Source organism: Argiope bruennichi, chromosome 4 (assembly GCF_947563725.1).
Source record: "Argiope bruennichi chromosome 4, qqArgBrue1.1, whole genome shotgun sequence".
NCBI lineage: Eukaryota > Metazoa > Arthropoda > Arachnida > Araneae > Araneidae > Argiope > Argiope bruennichi.
Window position 1 is genome coordinate 14,111,864 of NC_079154.1, and position 17,933 is coordinate 14,129,796.

General features: G+C 26.8%; 1 protein-coding gene across 1 annotated transcript in view; it reads left to right on the forward strand.

Annotated features, from left to right (window-relative positions):
- Positions 1-17,933, forward strand: part of LOC129965897 (allatostatin-A receptor-like) — a 274,603-nt gene that overhangs the window by 70,565 nt on the left and 186,105 nt on the right. The window contains exon 2 of the mRNA XM_056080165.1: positions 1,935-2,055. The gene's annotated coding sequence lies outside the window, so the exon portion shown is untranslated. The remainder of the gene's footprint in view (positions 1-1,934; positions 2,056-17,933) is intronic.

Here is a 17,933-nt window from a genome sequence, read left to right on the forward strand (position 1 = left end):
AGATTCATATTTTGTTGCACGTTTTCTATGGAAGTATGATACTTTTTAAATTGCCTGTATTATTTTGCTAAGAAATTTCGTAAAACTACATGCAATGTTTCATTCTGACATATAAAATTGCATAGGATAAATTCATTTTGCTTGAAAGCACAATTTTTTAAAGAAAATTAGCATTAAAAGTGATTTGTAACTGTCGTTAACTATCTTCTTTCGGTGTCGTTGAATAGATTTTTCCCCAAAATCGTTGCTTTATTCTTTTAGTGCTAAATTTATCTAAAGTCACTGATATTTTTCAAAAACATTTAATTTTTTATAGTTTCAATGTGAGAAAAATGAACACGCTCATTCATTCCTTTTGAATAAAACTATCTTGAAATAAAAAAAGTTATATGCACAGAAAAAGAAAAAAAAATTTACAATATTATAAAAAAATGAATAAGCGAATGTAGCTGAAATATATGATTTTCATTTTGAGAAATATTATATTAGAGAAAAAACTTTTTATCTTCTAAAATTTTGTAAAAAATTTTGTCACGCACATTTTCATTAGGATACAAAAGTATAGAAAATATTTTATATTTCAAGAATCTTGAATTGAACCAAAATTGAGAAAGCTTAAAGAGCTGAGAAAAATTCTCACAATAAATTTAAATACAAATTATTTAAATAAAAAAAATAATTTTAATAATTACTCATTTTCTTTCTCTTGATATTAAATTTTTCTACATATATATATATATATATATATATATATTCCATTCATTGTTTTTATATATATATATATATATATATATATATATATATATATATATATATATATATATATATATATATATATATATATATATATATATATATATATATATATATATATATAAACAATATGGTTACATTTAAAGCATAAATAAATTATCGGATACATTTAATTCATATTGTTAAAAACAATAACAGTCTCTTTTGTTAGAGCAGCCATGTTTGAAACTTTTCCTTAAAATCAGACATTTAGTTCGTGTAAACATGTAACAGCATAAATTTCTTTAAAAAGTAATATCTTTATTGATTAGTTCATTTAAAGTTTCATTGTTTGCTCGTAATGTCTATATTGTTACAAAATTTTTTCTTCTACAACAAATACCTCCACTCAATTGTAATTACTCAGCACATTTAATTGCTATAGTTCAGCAGCTTTCTTGCTGTCTAATCCTCCAGTTTCTCTACGTGTCGGCGACTCCGACTCCTCTCACACCACTTGTGACGATACACACGACGACTCGGACGATCCACACAACAACAACTTCGTAGCTTCTGAGTGCCCGTCTTTTATAGTTCCGGGAGGCGGGGCTAGAATCTTCTGACCAATCAGGGCGTACCTGGCTGCATCTCGGTTGTTAGTGGATGGATCTTGAAAGTTCTCGAACTTTCCGGTACTATCAATTTAGTAGCCAAACTTGCCAAATTTATCGCCAAGCCGCCAAATGCTCGCCAAGTCTGTCGCCAAGCTCTAAGTTCATTGATCTCAGCACGTACAGGACCGATCGTACAACGGTCTTTCTTGCGATGACTCTATTCGTGCCGGGTAGCAATATTATAGGTTCGTAACAATATATTGGAGTTAAAAATTAAATTATGAAAGGGAAATAATTCAAATAAATATTAAAAGCTATTAATATAACTTTCGGATAAATATTGCCATCAGTAAAAATTTATGGATAAGCAGCACATTTATTTCCTTACAGTAATTAATTTCATTTCTGGCCATAAAACTACCATATTCTTCATTTTTCGTTAATTAGAATTAAAGAAAAACTTCAGCAAATTGAGGAAAACATATTTTTTAAATGAGAAATGAGACTATAGTTAATAAGAAAGCAAGCCTTTTTTTTTAAATATTCAATTATTAAAAAAGTTCAATAATGGCAATCCTTATTTTACAGATGCATTAGAGAGCAGTGAAGCGAGCAGACGAAACTGGGCTTGCGAAAACAGCTTGAGTTTAATACAGTAAAGGGAATAAGAAAGTGATACTGGAAAAGATCGTCTAAAAAAATCTAGAAAGTAAGTATTTTAAAAAGTTATATTGTATTTATTATTCATTTATTGCTATTTGTAATACACAGTTTAAAAATACAAAATGAAAATCATGGTATTCATTAAAATATCCCTACATAATAAAAGTAATATGACATTTATGAGCATCGAAAGTTCCATGAAGAATATTTTTGCATAGAAATCTTTTTAGTAAACACATTAAAAGGTATTAAAAATTTCGAAACAAATTTTAGCACCTACTCTAAGTTTAGTTACTTTTCACTTTAGTACATTCGACTCCAAATATGATATTTTATTCCTTAAAAATTTTAGCTCCGAAGCAGCTAATGATCACATTTAATAAATTTATTAGAGATATTCCGTCCAGAGAATGCACAGAAAAAAAAGGCTAACATGCTGGTAAAGGAATATCAATGCTTTATTCGAGCAAAACTGTGAATAATAAACTTACACAAGCATATCACTTACAGTAAACAGTAGCACAGAAGTAGAAAAGCACTTTCAAACTACCACAACAGCACAAGACCCTCAGAGAGAACTCGCTGGAGATCAGCTACTCGTTTGAGCTCAACTCAAGTACTCACAATGATTCCTCTTACATGCGCAGTTCAGCTTTTATAATTACTGTGATAAAAAATTGAAGATTCTTGATCAAATTAAGAATTCGCGTCTTAATTGAGTTATCGCCAAGATTTTCAATTACTCTTGGGTCATAAGTTCTATCGTCAAAGTGGTCAAATTTGTCACCAAAGCACTAAATAATTTCGAATTTTCTCTCAAAGACTGGTAAGGGGCAACGACCTGGCAATAATGCACCATTCTTTAGAATATATTTAAAACTCTCTTCCTTAATATGAAACCAGCTGCGCTAGGATATAACTTTACAATCTTAACAGATCTCTTTGGTACATGGAATCTAGAGCAATTTAATTCTATGAAATAGTTTGGAACTGTTATTTTCTTAACCAAATTTTTCAGCATACTTTTAAGTAAAGGAAATCTTATATTTATCTATCAGTAGAAACATATTTTCAAATACCTGACAAATATAACATATGGCCATATCATTTCAAATCACTTTTTTCTTCTGAATTTATGCACTTTGTATCTTTATTTACTAAATAGAATATTAATCTATTAAAAATTAAACCGACAATACTCAGAGACCCCTAACTCGGTTTCTACTAAATAAATCAGAATCTAACTTCATATATTTGTTACTTTAGCCACGGGGCCAAGGATTACATAGGAAAAAAATAATTTAAAATTTTGCCAACTGATCCCTAAATGATGTGCTATACTGCTTAAAACCATGCGCTAATGAGTAGCACATTTCATGTCAATATAAAAACAGATAAGTATGGTTCGAAAAAATCATTCGTTCGCAGTGAACATGCCGCTGACAGAGAAAAAGCGCGTTGATCGTAAAAAAATATTTTTTTTCAGAATACGAGCGATGTTTCAAAAATGCTTGTTGCTTGCACGCGGTTGAAAAGCTTAAGGAAATAACTCATATATGTAAATGCAGTTAAAGGAATGATGCGCAAGTTTGAAGAAATTGGTTCTTTCGTTATTGCACTGGGAAGAAGATGACGTACAGTGGAGTGAGCAACTATTTTGGAAGCTGCAATTGTAACTGCTGAATGCTGTATAAATTCTTCAAATACTGCTCTAAGTAGCCGTTCAATAGCACGAGCTCTGATCATTCCTTGCTCAGTTAAAATTATGAAACTTTATCCTTTCAAGATACGTTTCGTGTAACTATTGAAACCATAGGATTACTCTGAGCGCCCTCAATTTACCTTGCTTTTTCTATTGATGATGGAGGTTTGCAAGTGGAAGAGTACTGGCTAATGCATATTTTATAGACATAATGGACACATTTACATGGTACTGAGAACACGCAGAACGTTAAATATGCGTGTGTGTATATATATATATATATATATATATATATATATATATATATATATATATATATATATATATATATATATATATATATATATATATATATATATATATGTATTGAAGCAGAATACAGGTTCGAAGCAGTGACGAGACTTGGTATTTTTAATTTCGTTTTATTCTTTCTTTAATATCCATCTCGGGAAAACAATTTATTTACAAGCAGACGCAGCTCGGCACAAAAGCAGAAGTAAGAAAGAAGGGACCGAAACAATTGATCACTCGTCTTGTAAAACATGGGATTTCCGGCCACGCGCAAGGGCACCGAAGGGGTCACGTAGTACTGATGGCCCATTATTTTTTTTACAAAGGGATTAATTAAACCCAAAGTGGAATTAGATCAAGAAATAAGACAATAATTTACTATGGACTAAATGAAGAGTTTAAAATATCATTACACACACACACACACACACACACACACACACACACACACACACACACACACACACACACACACACATACACACACACACACACACATACACACACACATACACACACACACACACATATATATATATATATATATATATATATATATATATATCATGTGTGTGTGTGTGTGTGTTTTCCTACTATGAATACTTATTTATGCATTTTTAAAAATATTTATAATATTAGTGCAAAAATGGTCAAAAAAATACATTTTTCGGCATCTAAGGATTTATTACCTTATGGGCAAAAAGCTTTTCAACATGAGGAAAATGTGATTGATCATTTACGAATGTCATAATTTATGTGAACATAAGTTTTCAAATAGTGTCTGATATTCCATGCGGTCTTCAGACATTCTGATATTTCAGCGATTTCTCTCAGATATTTATGCCTATGACTGAATACCTTTGAATTGATTGAATTATGACTGAATTGAACAAATTTTTTTAAACAATTTACTTATTCTCAAACTTGGTAGATACTTATTCACACAGAAAGGTACCATCAAATGGCGCCATAAAATATCATTTGTTGTGAATTGGCTTCGGTAGTTGCCAAAATATATGAGTACACCACAAATTAATTGAAATATTTAATTGGACCGTTTGAAAAGTATTCCTGAAATACAATGAAGAAGATTCATTCTTGAAAATAATAATAACAGATGCAAGAAAACGGATTGTCTTTAATAATACTGAGTGATATGCACTCACCCAAACGTCCCAGACAAACAATTTATGCAAATATAAAGCAAGTAAAGATAAATAGAATTGTAAGAAATAGATTTAACCTATCTTTTTAAAGCATAAAACTTTACCCAAATTACTGACTTTTTTAATTACATATAACACATTTGATTTTCAATACACGCATACACGTTCTCAATCAGCCATAAGTATATTTTCGTAGGAAATTATTTCTGGGATGATTTTTAAATTTCCTATCATTGATACCGCATAGAATTAAGGTAATAAATTTAAGAACTTGTTTTAAATATAACAGACTTTCGATAAAATAAGTTGTAAAACTTTTATTTCAAGTAATACGCCAGAAGTTTCCTCTACTATAATAGTAAATTTAAAGGAGAATGCGAAACATTGTTATTCAAAATAGGCAATATATAGCAAAAAGAATTTATTTTATGTCTTTAAAAGATGCAAATAATAAAGAATTATATTTCTTTGACTGCCGAGAGTTAGGGACAAATATAGGTTTTACACATTTAAAAAAGTACTTAGAAATATTTACTTCAAGGAATTCTTTGTCTATAATCCCAGGAGGAAATTGATATTTGTCATTAGTTTTATTTTTCAAACTCAAGAAAATTGTAAATTGATCCATACGAACTTTTGACTTGTGAAGAAAATAATATTTCCTGACCTAGAACTTCTTATACGCCCTATAAAATGTAACAATTCTAAATTCTATTTTATTATAAAAATTTTTTCAAATACTCTATATACATAATTTATTTTCATTTCTCACTGTAGACGACTAAACCTAGCAATCCAATCAAGAATACATTTTTGATGGCAATGAAAAAAAAAATCCAATGATGTACAAATTCAATTTCTCATTGTTCCAGATATAAAGTAATAAAATGATTCAATCACAACATTGTAGGTTTGCTATGTCAAATTCATTTTTCAACCACATTAAAATCTATATTGTATCACCTCCATTTGCTGTTTATGAAGTGTAAAGTTATAAAAGAGTTTATTCTGAAACAACAATTTGCAATTTCTTCTAATAGTTTGTTAAATAATAGAGAAAATGAAAATTAATGTATTTCAATTACTGCTATTTTTCACTTAGAGATAATTTTTTCGTTAGAATAATAATTTTAATTAATATAATTAATTTATCGAATATTTATATATATTTCTTTATATAAATATAATGATGGAAATGATACGATAATATATATGATAGGAATAATTTATAGGAATTATTTAAATTAAAGTATTAATCTAAATTTATTAATGAATAAGATCTTTACTGAGATTTCTGATATAATTTTAAAAAATAAAATATGAATATTGGAATAAATAAACGAATAGACAAAATGTTCCCTTTACAAGATGACTATAGTTTATAAAAGGTGCCATTATATAGTATGAATTTTTCATTCATAGTTATTTCAATAAAGGGTTTAATATATAGGATAAAAGACTGTTGGCCATCCTAGTATCATATTTTTAAATACTTAAAATGAATATATACCATTAAAAATTATAATTTATATAATACCATAAACATCTGCAGTGCATTTTGAATTTTAATTTGGATTCATATAAAAAAATTCCTAAAACAGAAATTGGCGTCTGATTAAATGGTTGAGTGATACTATTAATAATTTTCATCCCAAATATTTGAGGGGGATTAAATTTTTAAAATTTGTTTTCATAACTTCACGATATTTTTCAAGATTCAGAAAAATTTAAAATATCATGAATAAATAACAAATTACCTTTATTCCGATAAAGTTAAAAATGCTATTATGTCCAGAATAAAACTTTACAAAAGCCATGCATTTCATTGTATTAGCTTTAAATTATAGATGTATACACTTTTGAAGAATAGCTCCTGTTTTAATCTTTTTTGTGTCAAACATAAGTATTTAAAAATTATTATTAAGTATTCAGCCTCATTGTAATATTTCTGAAATAGAAGATATTTTCAGTATGATTTATGAAGAATTATTAAACATTTTCAACTGTTTCATGTCTAATTTCCGCACTTGAATAGATTTGATTTAAATTTACTACTCAGTTTATTATATGATGTCAATCCATGCATTTTTGCATGATTATTATTATTATATATATTTAACAAAAATAATTTAATAATAGATTTATCGAAATTTACTAAAATACTGATCCATAAATGTAAGTATTTAAATTTATTCCATGGAAATATGTGGGTTCTTAAAAGGAAATAATCCACAGATCCTAATGAGCTTATTTTCAAAGATTATAGAAAATTCATTAAGGCTCATATATTTTAATAATATAGAATTCCAAAGAAAATTGTAATTAGAAACTACAAGAGAAAATTGAACATTTCTTCGTAAAAAACTTTAAGTATCAGTCCCTTGGATTTAGAAGCCATTAGAATGTTTTTATTTTTAAGTTCCTACTTAATTTTCCATATATTATATTTAAGTTCAAATGTAACAGATGTATCGTTCTGTTGAGAAAAGCGAATTCATTGAATTATCAAAATGAGTTTTAAAGCTAATTGATTTTACATTGAATAATCCTAAAAAAATGACAAGTATCTCTTCGAAGAGTTTTCTTAAAAATCCGTGATGTGTTGAAAATTCAAATATAATATGCATATTTTATAAGAATGAAATGAAATGTAAAGCAAATATTTCAAGAGTTATTTCTATATTATTTCTAATTTTATTTACTGAAAAGACATTTTTTTAAAATTTTTCCGTAAGTTCCGTTTAAAATTACAATATATCTTAGTTCTACTTATATTAATGAAAGTAATTGAATTTTCAACTTAAATCCACATAGAACACTATTAGAATTAAATTAATTGATCTCTTAAAATTTTTTTATGCATTTCGCTAATTAACATTCCGATATTTCCGACTTAACGGACAAATTATATTCAACGCCAAAGGCTCACTCTAATTTTTTAATAAAAAATTAAAATGTAAATTTAATGCTACAAAATATTTGTCAATGAAATTCTCACATAATTAGAGATCTTAAAACTGCATATCTATTGAATAGTTAGATTTCAATATTCGTGTAAAAGGGCGTTCTATCTTTTTCTTTCCAATAAAAGTCATTTATCATTAAAAAGAAGAAAATGTGTTCATGTTTCTCAATGTGCATCTATTTTAAAAAACTATTTTTATCTTAATTAATTTTATTCATAAGAGAAAATTAAATGGTTTTACTTTATATTTTTAACTTTCGTACACAAATTAAGATACTGTTCGCCTCTAAAATCCTGGTAAGTTTTCTGATTTCCATAATTACCAAACAAAAAAATAAATGCAAATTTCTTAGTTACCAAACTTATTTCAGTAATTACCTAACACAAAATAAATCCAAACGATATTTTCACTTCAAGGAAAAAGTTTCGGAAATAGGGAAAAATCTTGTTTCGGATTCCCACAATTACTAAACAAATAAATAAATAAAAATTGTAAGTTTTTCAAACTGATTTTCATAATTATCAAACAAAAATATAAATACAAATTTTATTTTCTAGGGTTAATACAAAAACCGAACTTTTGAAAAACCAGTTTTCGAATTCAATGTTACCAAAAATCCGGTTTTAACCGATTTTCGAATTTTTGTCAAAAAAAAAAGAAAAAATAGAATAGGGAAAATATTTCATTTAATTTATATAAAATAACAAAAAAAAAACGAAATCAATATCAAAGTCAAAATTAAAATATAAAAAAATAAGGATTGTATTTACATATTACGTACACAATATAACGAAAACTCAAACAAAAATTTCAAATAATGCTTGTATTATTTTTACTGATTTTAATTTCTCCTATTTCTCTTATTTAATTTTCCTTATTTTGAACATAATATTGTCTGAAATGGAAAATAATCGTTCACTATCTATTGAGCTTGGTTTTATAGTTTTCAGGGCATCAAATAACAATACTTTTTGTTCTTTTATTCGTTGTCGCAAACAATGAAAATTCAACTTTCAGTGTCTTTGGATTTGTAAGGGGTCTTCTAGAAACTTATGAATTGTTTTTTCTATGGTTTCTTTTAAAAAAACATTACTCTGACGTAGTTTCTTCGGTTCGCTCTTTATCAGAATTGGTTTCACATACGAATTTGGAAATATTCAAGACAATATATTTTCATATAGCTTAATAGTTTCGGTTTTCGAAGCTATAGAAATGAAACTGGATTTCTTCGTTGAACTAGAAATGCTTTGTGGATTTTGCAAATACAGCAAAAGAGTTGGTAATTCTATTTGCATTCTTTCTTGAATTCGTTTTTCTAAAGCATATAATAATTCAAAACTTATTTCAGTTTTTAATTTTATTAGTTCAATTAACAGAAATTCAAGACAAATCCATCTCAACCGATCAAATTCCTTTTTTTTTTATTTTTTTTTGAAGACGAGGAATATTCAGCCGTTACGGAAAACCGGTTTTCTTAATTTAAAAACCGATTTTCAAATGTGACAAATTTATTTAAACACATTTTTTTAAGAAACCGGTTTTATAAAACCGGGTTTGAAAAACCGACAAACCCTAGTATTTTCACTGCAAGGAAACAGTTTCGGAAATATAGAAAAACCTTATGTTTCACACTTCAATTGTCCCTTAAGAATGGGCTGTTTCCTATTCTTAATCATGAAGCATATAGTTCAAAGGAATGTATATGTGTTATATGACTTCTAAAATTTGAATCCTTAAAAATGGGCCATTGTGCAAAACTTAATGTCTTCCATGAAGAACACGGATACGGGGAATGGGCCAGCGCTCTGTTCTCCCCTCGCATAAAAAAAAATTCCCGTTGAAATCACCAACTTAGGAAAACTGGCTGACATATTAATGAGAGAAAAAGTCGTTGATATTAAACTGACCTCCATTACTTGGGTGCCCATCATGAGATTTATCTGAATTTTCAAATTTTTTGAGGTGTTTCTTTAGGCCGCAAAATAGACTCTTTTGAGATCTTTTTGAGAACTAAAGAAATCAGATCCATTCTTTCACGTGATATTCTGGAAACATAAATAATGGTAAAAATTCAAAGTCATAATAAGAGCTTTATGAAACAGGATTATTTAATTTAATATGAAGTGATCTATAAAATTTCTCTCAAGAGAAACAAGAATATCTTTTTTTTAATCATAACAATCTCTATTCCTAATATCTTATGAATTCTGATATTCTCACGTTAAGGATGAAATATTGCTTACAGGAAGCGCAAAATATTTTGCTAGATCCTCCCCGTGGTTAACATTTTTATATTCAAGTTGATCAACTGAAAAAAGGATCCAAAAAAACCCTATTAACTTCGAATCAAGGTCATTCATGCAAGAAGGAGAGGGATTGAAATTTCCAGCCTCGAGTGCCAAAATTGCGATGTATCCTTCCAAGTTGTGCACACTTATTGAAATATGCAAATAAAATTTCTGTCAAAGTCTTACCGTGTTATCGATAATCAGATTGTAGAGGTTTTCTTATTTAACTCCAGGCATTTTAGAATACGAAACGAGATGCATAATTTAAATTTTCAAATGCATTTTTCCTAGTAGTTTCGAATGAATTTGTTTGATATGTAAAAACTGCTTTATATCAAAAGAGTTTTAGTTTTATTTTTCTTATTTTGTAAAAATGTGGATAAAAATTAATTATTTGTATTTGATTAACCTCAATGCTTTCGTATTTCATTTCTTGTTTTTTTTTAATGATATGAAAATAATATTTATGAGTAAGTAAAAAATTATAAGTAATTATGCTTAGAATCATAATTATTAGAAATAAACTTATTTTCTATATAAAATACTTGATATTGATTCTCGAATTAATTAAAAATGGAAATTAAAAAAAAATAGTTTTAGTTTTTAGATTATTTGTAACGTGTCTTTACTTATTAAACCCCGAAAAGATTTTCAATAAGCAGATTGAGATGGGCATTCTTTACACTGTTCAGCTGAAAGTTCTTCTTGAGACTTTAAATACGCAATAAAAAATATCTAAGATTCAATTTAGAATGAAAACTGTAGAGAAAATGCAAAATGTTAATTTTCCTCTTTGCAATTCATTAAGAAATAACATGTGTGCTTTTTTAAAACCTTTACTGAAATAAAATATTCTTCTCTTCTGCATCGAATATATTCAGTATGCATGTCATGATACAATAAACAAGAATTCTCTGTTAGGTTCAAGCTAATTAAATTGGGCGTTCCTAGTTCATTTAAAAGATTAACTGAGCCATGAGAATAAAATTATAACTGGCACAGCATATATAAAAAAACTGTAGGTATGTAAGAACTTTCCATTATGAATCATATCTAAAAGTCCATTTGTTGTGATGAAATAGTTTCTAGCACAGCATACGTATACACCTATTTTCAGGGATAAAATATCTATTCCCCCAACATATGCAGAAAACCAAAATTAAAATATCTACTAGTTCAGCATACTTGTGAATAGCAATCGTACCGAATAGCAAAGGTAACATTTCCATTCGGTTTGGAAAGAAAAAAATAAACCCACATTTTATCGGAATACTTTTTAAAATTCTTTTGGAAAATAGGTCTAAAATAAAAAAGATGTTCTCATGGAAAATGTATGTATTCGTATTTTCTTCAATAGTATTAAAATCAATTTAGTGATATTGAATTATCTTTCACAAACAGCCCTATCGAGGATGGATTTTCAATGAGGAAAGATTACAAATATATTTCATTTATTTACTTTTGTTTCCGGCTTTTGCTCTGACAGCAATTTTTTTCAATGATCTAACTATTAGAGATGCATACAATTGTTTCTGAATTAAATTTCTTTAATATATGAACCTCATATATGGGCAATGCAATATTAAGAAACTGCAAAGTTTGTTTCATATCTACTTAAATAAGCACCTGGTTTGTCGATTTCCAGAAATATTAATTAACTGCGAAAAACTTTTATTGAGAATAACTTTGATTCTTTAGGGCACATCATTCAAGGTTGATATCTGAATTCATGAAATTTAAAAAAATAAATCACAAATTTATCTTTATTGGTCAAAATAATTTCTCCCCATATGTTTAATTTTCTTAATTTTTTTTTTGTTTGTTTGAGATATGCTTATTATTTCAAAAAAACTGAAACGTAAATATCATTGAAAGCTATTACATAACTGTTCGATCTACAGAAAATATAAGAGAATATGCCCTAAGTATTTAAAATACTTTATAGTATAAAATCAGATATTTTGCATGATATATCTATTAATTTTATATTTATTCATTTATTATTTTGTTTATTTAATACTTTTGCTTATGTTTTCTTTTGCAATTAAATTAGCTTCTACATTGCAAATTTACTTTGGGTTTTTTTTTTAAATTCGGAATAAGACAAGATGAAAACCCCAACAGCTTCGCAAATAACGCATTTTTAAAGTTTCAAAGTTTTTTTTTTTTTTTTTTTTTTTTTTTTACTACACAGTTTAAATGATGACATTCATATAGACCATACACCAGTGATTACTACAGATCCCATTTTTAGCATTCCTAAAACCGAAATACTGGTATCATTTGGGGTCTGAAATTAATTAGACGTCATTGCTTCTGAAATAGAAATAGAAAATATTTTTTATAACCTATAGTTCACACAACTGAATTAACTAAGCATAAAACATAAAAACAATTTCCGAACATAGACACAAGGGGAGACACTATATTCACGAATTTTACTTATTAATTTCAGATATTTTTTATTATGTGAAATTCAGTGACCATGTTAATACATAATGAAATAATTAATGTTTCATAATGATAATGGAAACATTTATCTTGAGTAGCAAACGAAGTTCTAATAATAAGAATTCCATAGAGAGAACCAAATATTATTCTCAAACAGCAAGCACAACGTTGAGAAAGTACATTATTCATTCCATATGTATATCATAATCATTAGATGCTAATGAGAATGAAAAAAAACCATTTCTATTCTTTGTATTTCTAATAGAAGAATGTCATGGCGGTATGTTTTTTTCTGAAACCACACTACTTCTCAGATTATAGAAATTAAAAAAAGTGAAAGCTTTTTTTTCTGTAACAAAACATTCTTATTAAAGCTAACCGCAATTTTTTTTTAGTTCAATATAATTAAATTTTCATTTTCTTTCTTCTTATGATCACAGTATAAAAAAGTGCTGTTTCAACATTGTTTCTAATATTAATTTTGTAACAGTACTAATTGGAACTTGAAAAAGTTATTTATTTCGCGAAATAAAATGAAAGAGAATAGTTTCGAAAAGAATATTTTAATTTGATAATAAGGTCGTACTAGTGTAATATGTGACACAATGCTATTAAATTAGGTAAAGCCATAATTACAACCACAATAAAAAGTAGCATAGAAGATAATCCATGTTAAAAATCCAGAATAATCCATGTTAAAAATATTCTTGGTATGTTTTACATTCTGTTCAGCTTTCATTTGAATTGTTATATTCATAAATGATGATTATGCCTATATTATAATTATTTCCATTCTATTTTATTGTTTTCATTACACTTTTATGATCCATTACACATAATATTTTTATAATCTTATTTAAAATTAACAGGTTCTTTCGAAAATCATTGATTGTATCGGATACTTGGTGATTCGAATGTTTTTTTTTTTTTTATTATTGATTTACTTATCACCAGAATTTCTTTTAAGGCTACTTTAACTTGGATTGTGAAGTTTGAATGTTAGTTGTCTCTTAGATTATTAAACAAAGAAGAAAACTTCGCGTCAAAGTTTTAAGCTAATTATAAGGAAAGAAGTGATTTTTATGTTTTAAATGTACAATATTAGAAAACTATCTCAATATTTAAAATTTAAAAGGAAAATTTAGTTTACAAACGAAGAATTTTGAAATGGGAATTAATAAAATTCATGCAATCATTTAAAAAATATTTCTAGTACAGAGTTTTTAATTTTGAGTGATTATGCTCTCCTTCAATTACAGATTCCCGTAGAATCAAGGCAAACGCAAAATTCTCGTAGAATCAAGGCAAACGCAAGATTCTCGTAGATTCAAGTAAATCGTAGTATAACTCATGCTAAATCAATCCAAAATTCATAAAACACGTCCAAGGCATAAAGGCAAATAACTTACTAGAAATTAAGATAAGAAATGAATTATTCGCAAAATAATCTGAATTCTGAAGTATATGATATGATGAAAGCATTTTGTGAGAACCTATGAGTTTTAGTCCATAGTGCATATTACGAATATCTCTAACATTATGGTTTTGAGTGATTATGAACTCCTTGAATTCCAGATTCTCGTATATTCAAGGCAAACCTGATATAGGCTGAAATCGCAGTATAACTCATGCTGAATCAATCCAAAATTCACAAAAGAAGCCCAAGGCATAATGTCAAGTAACTTACTAGAAATTAAGATGAGAAATTAATTATTCAGAAAATAATTTGAATTCTTATGTATCTGGTATGAATAATGCATTTTGTGAGAACCTATGAGTTTCAGACGAAAGTGCATATCACCAATATTCCTGACATTGAGGTTTTGAGTGATTATGCTCTCGTTCAATTCCAGATTTTCGTAGATTCAAGAGAAACCTGTTATAGGCTGAAATGTATAACTCATGCTGAATCAATCCGAAATTCACAAAACAAGCCTATGATCCAAGTTGAAGTTGCTTAACTAGAAATTAAGAAAAAATAATGTCAGAAAATAATCCGAATCATTAAGTATTTAGTATGATAAATGCGTTTCGAATGAACTCATGAGTTTCAGACCAAAGTGCATATCACAAAATTGGTTGTTTTACGAGTATAATAAAACATGGAAACATCAAATTGAGATGGAAAGCAGCATAGTACATTTGCAAATATCGATTATGTATATATCGATCCCAATGGAAGACAAAAAAAAGTTTCCAGATCGTAAACCAATGAATCTTGTTGGCTTAGATTGCTCCGCTTTGCGCAATCTCAACAGTATAGTCCTTGTTTCCAGTATCGTATCGTATTTGATATTTTTTGACCTTTAATGAATGTGCTGCAATTTTTTAATACATCTTAAAGTGATAATCTTTTTTTCGAGTACTTTCATTATCCTTGGTATTCTGGTATCAAATTAAAGAAGAGATTTAATTTAGAGAATTAATATTTTCATTAAGAAATATTTTTTTTATATTAAAAGATTCCTGTCTAGTTCTGAGTAATCTATTCCGATGATTTACTAGCTCTCGCGCCATTAAAATCGACAAATTAACGAACCAAAGAACAAACCATCATTTACTTTATTACATTTATGGACTACAGTTAAATACTGTATGACCTACATGAAAAGCATCACGGACATGTTGCATTTCAATTAAATTACATTTTTATGATCTTTTTTTTTTACTTTTGAAAACACATTTTTAAAAGATTTTTAGAAATAATAATGAAGAAAAAAAATGTTTAGATTTAAATATCATTAATCGTGATATAATATTCGTTAAAGATATTAAAAAAACATGCTAAATCAATCTGTGACATGAAAAGTAAAAACTGAAGGAGTTTAAGTTAAAACTGCCAGTTTTTTGCAATTTAATTTATGAGTTTAAGAAACTGATTCATCGCTTTATGAGCTAAGTTTTAAAGTATTAGGAATTCTGAAATCAACTTTAAAACCACTATTTATGATTTCAGAAAATATTTTACCTCTTAAAAGTTATTGCCTTTAAAGATTATATTAAATTATTTGAGTGATTTTTTTTCTATCTTAAATAAAAGGAGATAGTTCTTTGAATTTATTTTTAACAACAGAGCATAATTATTACAAAAAATATAGAATTACATCATTTAAAGAAAAGTTAAGATGATGTTTCTCAAATGATTTAAAAACAAATTGGAGTAGAAGATGCTTTTATTAAAGATGAAAAATTTACATTGCTGTTTCAAGTAACAAATGTGGGATTGTAAACAACGAACGAATTTAAAAACATAAGTTTATTTTAAAAAAGAAACATTTTTTACGAAATTTTCTTAGAAAACCGGAACCTTTTAACAAAGGGAATATCAAATAAAGCGATTCTAGAATCTTACCTGAAATTCAATATTCAAAAATTTTATTTCTCGGTGATTTAATTATAAATCAAGAAAATACAAATCAAACAAATGGAATGTTTGAACAAATGATAAAACTCATTGTATTTCGTTCTTCTTTTATATATATATATATATATATATATATATATATATATATATAAATTTAAAAGAATTATCTTACTTTTCGTCTTATGTAAGCAGATGCTGAGCATGTTTTAAACTTTTATTCATACAAATACTATTTGATTTCCTTTGAAGACATTTTGTTAAAGTTTTCGTGAAGGAGAAAAAAAATCACGATAATGTAATTGAATACTGATGGGAAAATAAATTGCTGTAGAATAAATATATTTACCTTCAAAATGAGAATTGGCACTCTTCCACTTCAAATACTACGTTCGAATTTCATGAAATAATAACATCAAAATTAGTATTATAAAAGACCTTTTTTTTTAAAAAAAAAAAAATCACTTTTATTAAAATCTTTTGAAGTAGATTTTTCAGTTTATTTGTTTTCTACGTTTTAGGATTAATAATAATTTAATTATATTACTGAATCTTCAAATCATTTTCTTCTTCAAATTATTTCGAAGAATGGCAAATATATGTTATAAAAATTCAATTAATTATTCATTTCGCTGATTATTAAACCCTGAAAATATTTAAATATATCATAATATAAGGTTCTATCTTAATAAGCATGAATCAAGTCAAATAAATGTGTGTTAATAAAAGGGATCTGAAGAAAACTTATTAAAATATTTGAAAAGTTTAATCAATATTTTTGTGTTCAGCTGCTCCCTTAAATTCCTTTATAAATGTCTTGAGAAGAATAAAGTAACATATATTAAATTTTTTTCAATATTGAAGAAATTTATTATAAACATTGTCCAAAACTGCTTACAGTAAATTTTATTCCCCAAAAATAAATACAAATTTAAATTAAAAATTTTTACCCATTTGTCATTTTAAAGTTTGATGGAATTTTAACCAAGAATAAAAATGCAAATTAGCTTTCACTTTTCATATAATTTTCATTAACAACATTTTTTTTTATTTTCTATCATATGCAATATTCTTCTTTTTTAAGTTCATTACTTAAAATGAGTACTACTCTTAAATATACAACTATTCTTAAAATATGCCAGATGAAAAAATTTAATACTTTATACTACATGATGTTCATAAACACAATTAGACACAATTTATTTAAAAAAAAGCAAAATGATTTTACAATTTGCTAAAAGAAATCCATGAGTAGTTGCAAGCTATGAAAAACTTATTTCTATCTGACTTACAAAAGTAATGGAAGTTGATAACTTATAATTGTTACAAACAGTAATAGTCTCATCATATTTTTGATATTATGGAGAATATTTGAACAAAAAATTCAGTCTCGATTCAGAATATGCATTCTTTAATTTATCAATGACTTATTTATTTCTGCTGCGTTTTAAACATCTCTATCAAAATGTACTTACTAAAATAATAAAAAAAAACATTTCCTAAAACAAATATCCTAGTTTCATTAAAAGAAAATACTTGATATTTTTCTAAACGACTTTCATTTTCCTCATAATAAATATATTTCCTCTTTTTCTCTAAATGATTAATTGATATGTACATTTCAGTTTATTATAATTGAATGACATTATTACAAAATCAATTCATGTTTAAACCACAATGTATACTCGCATTAAATAAA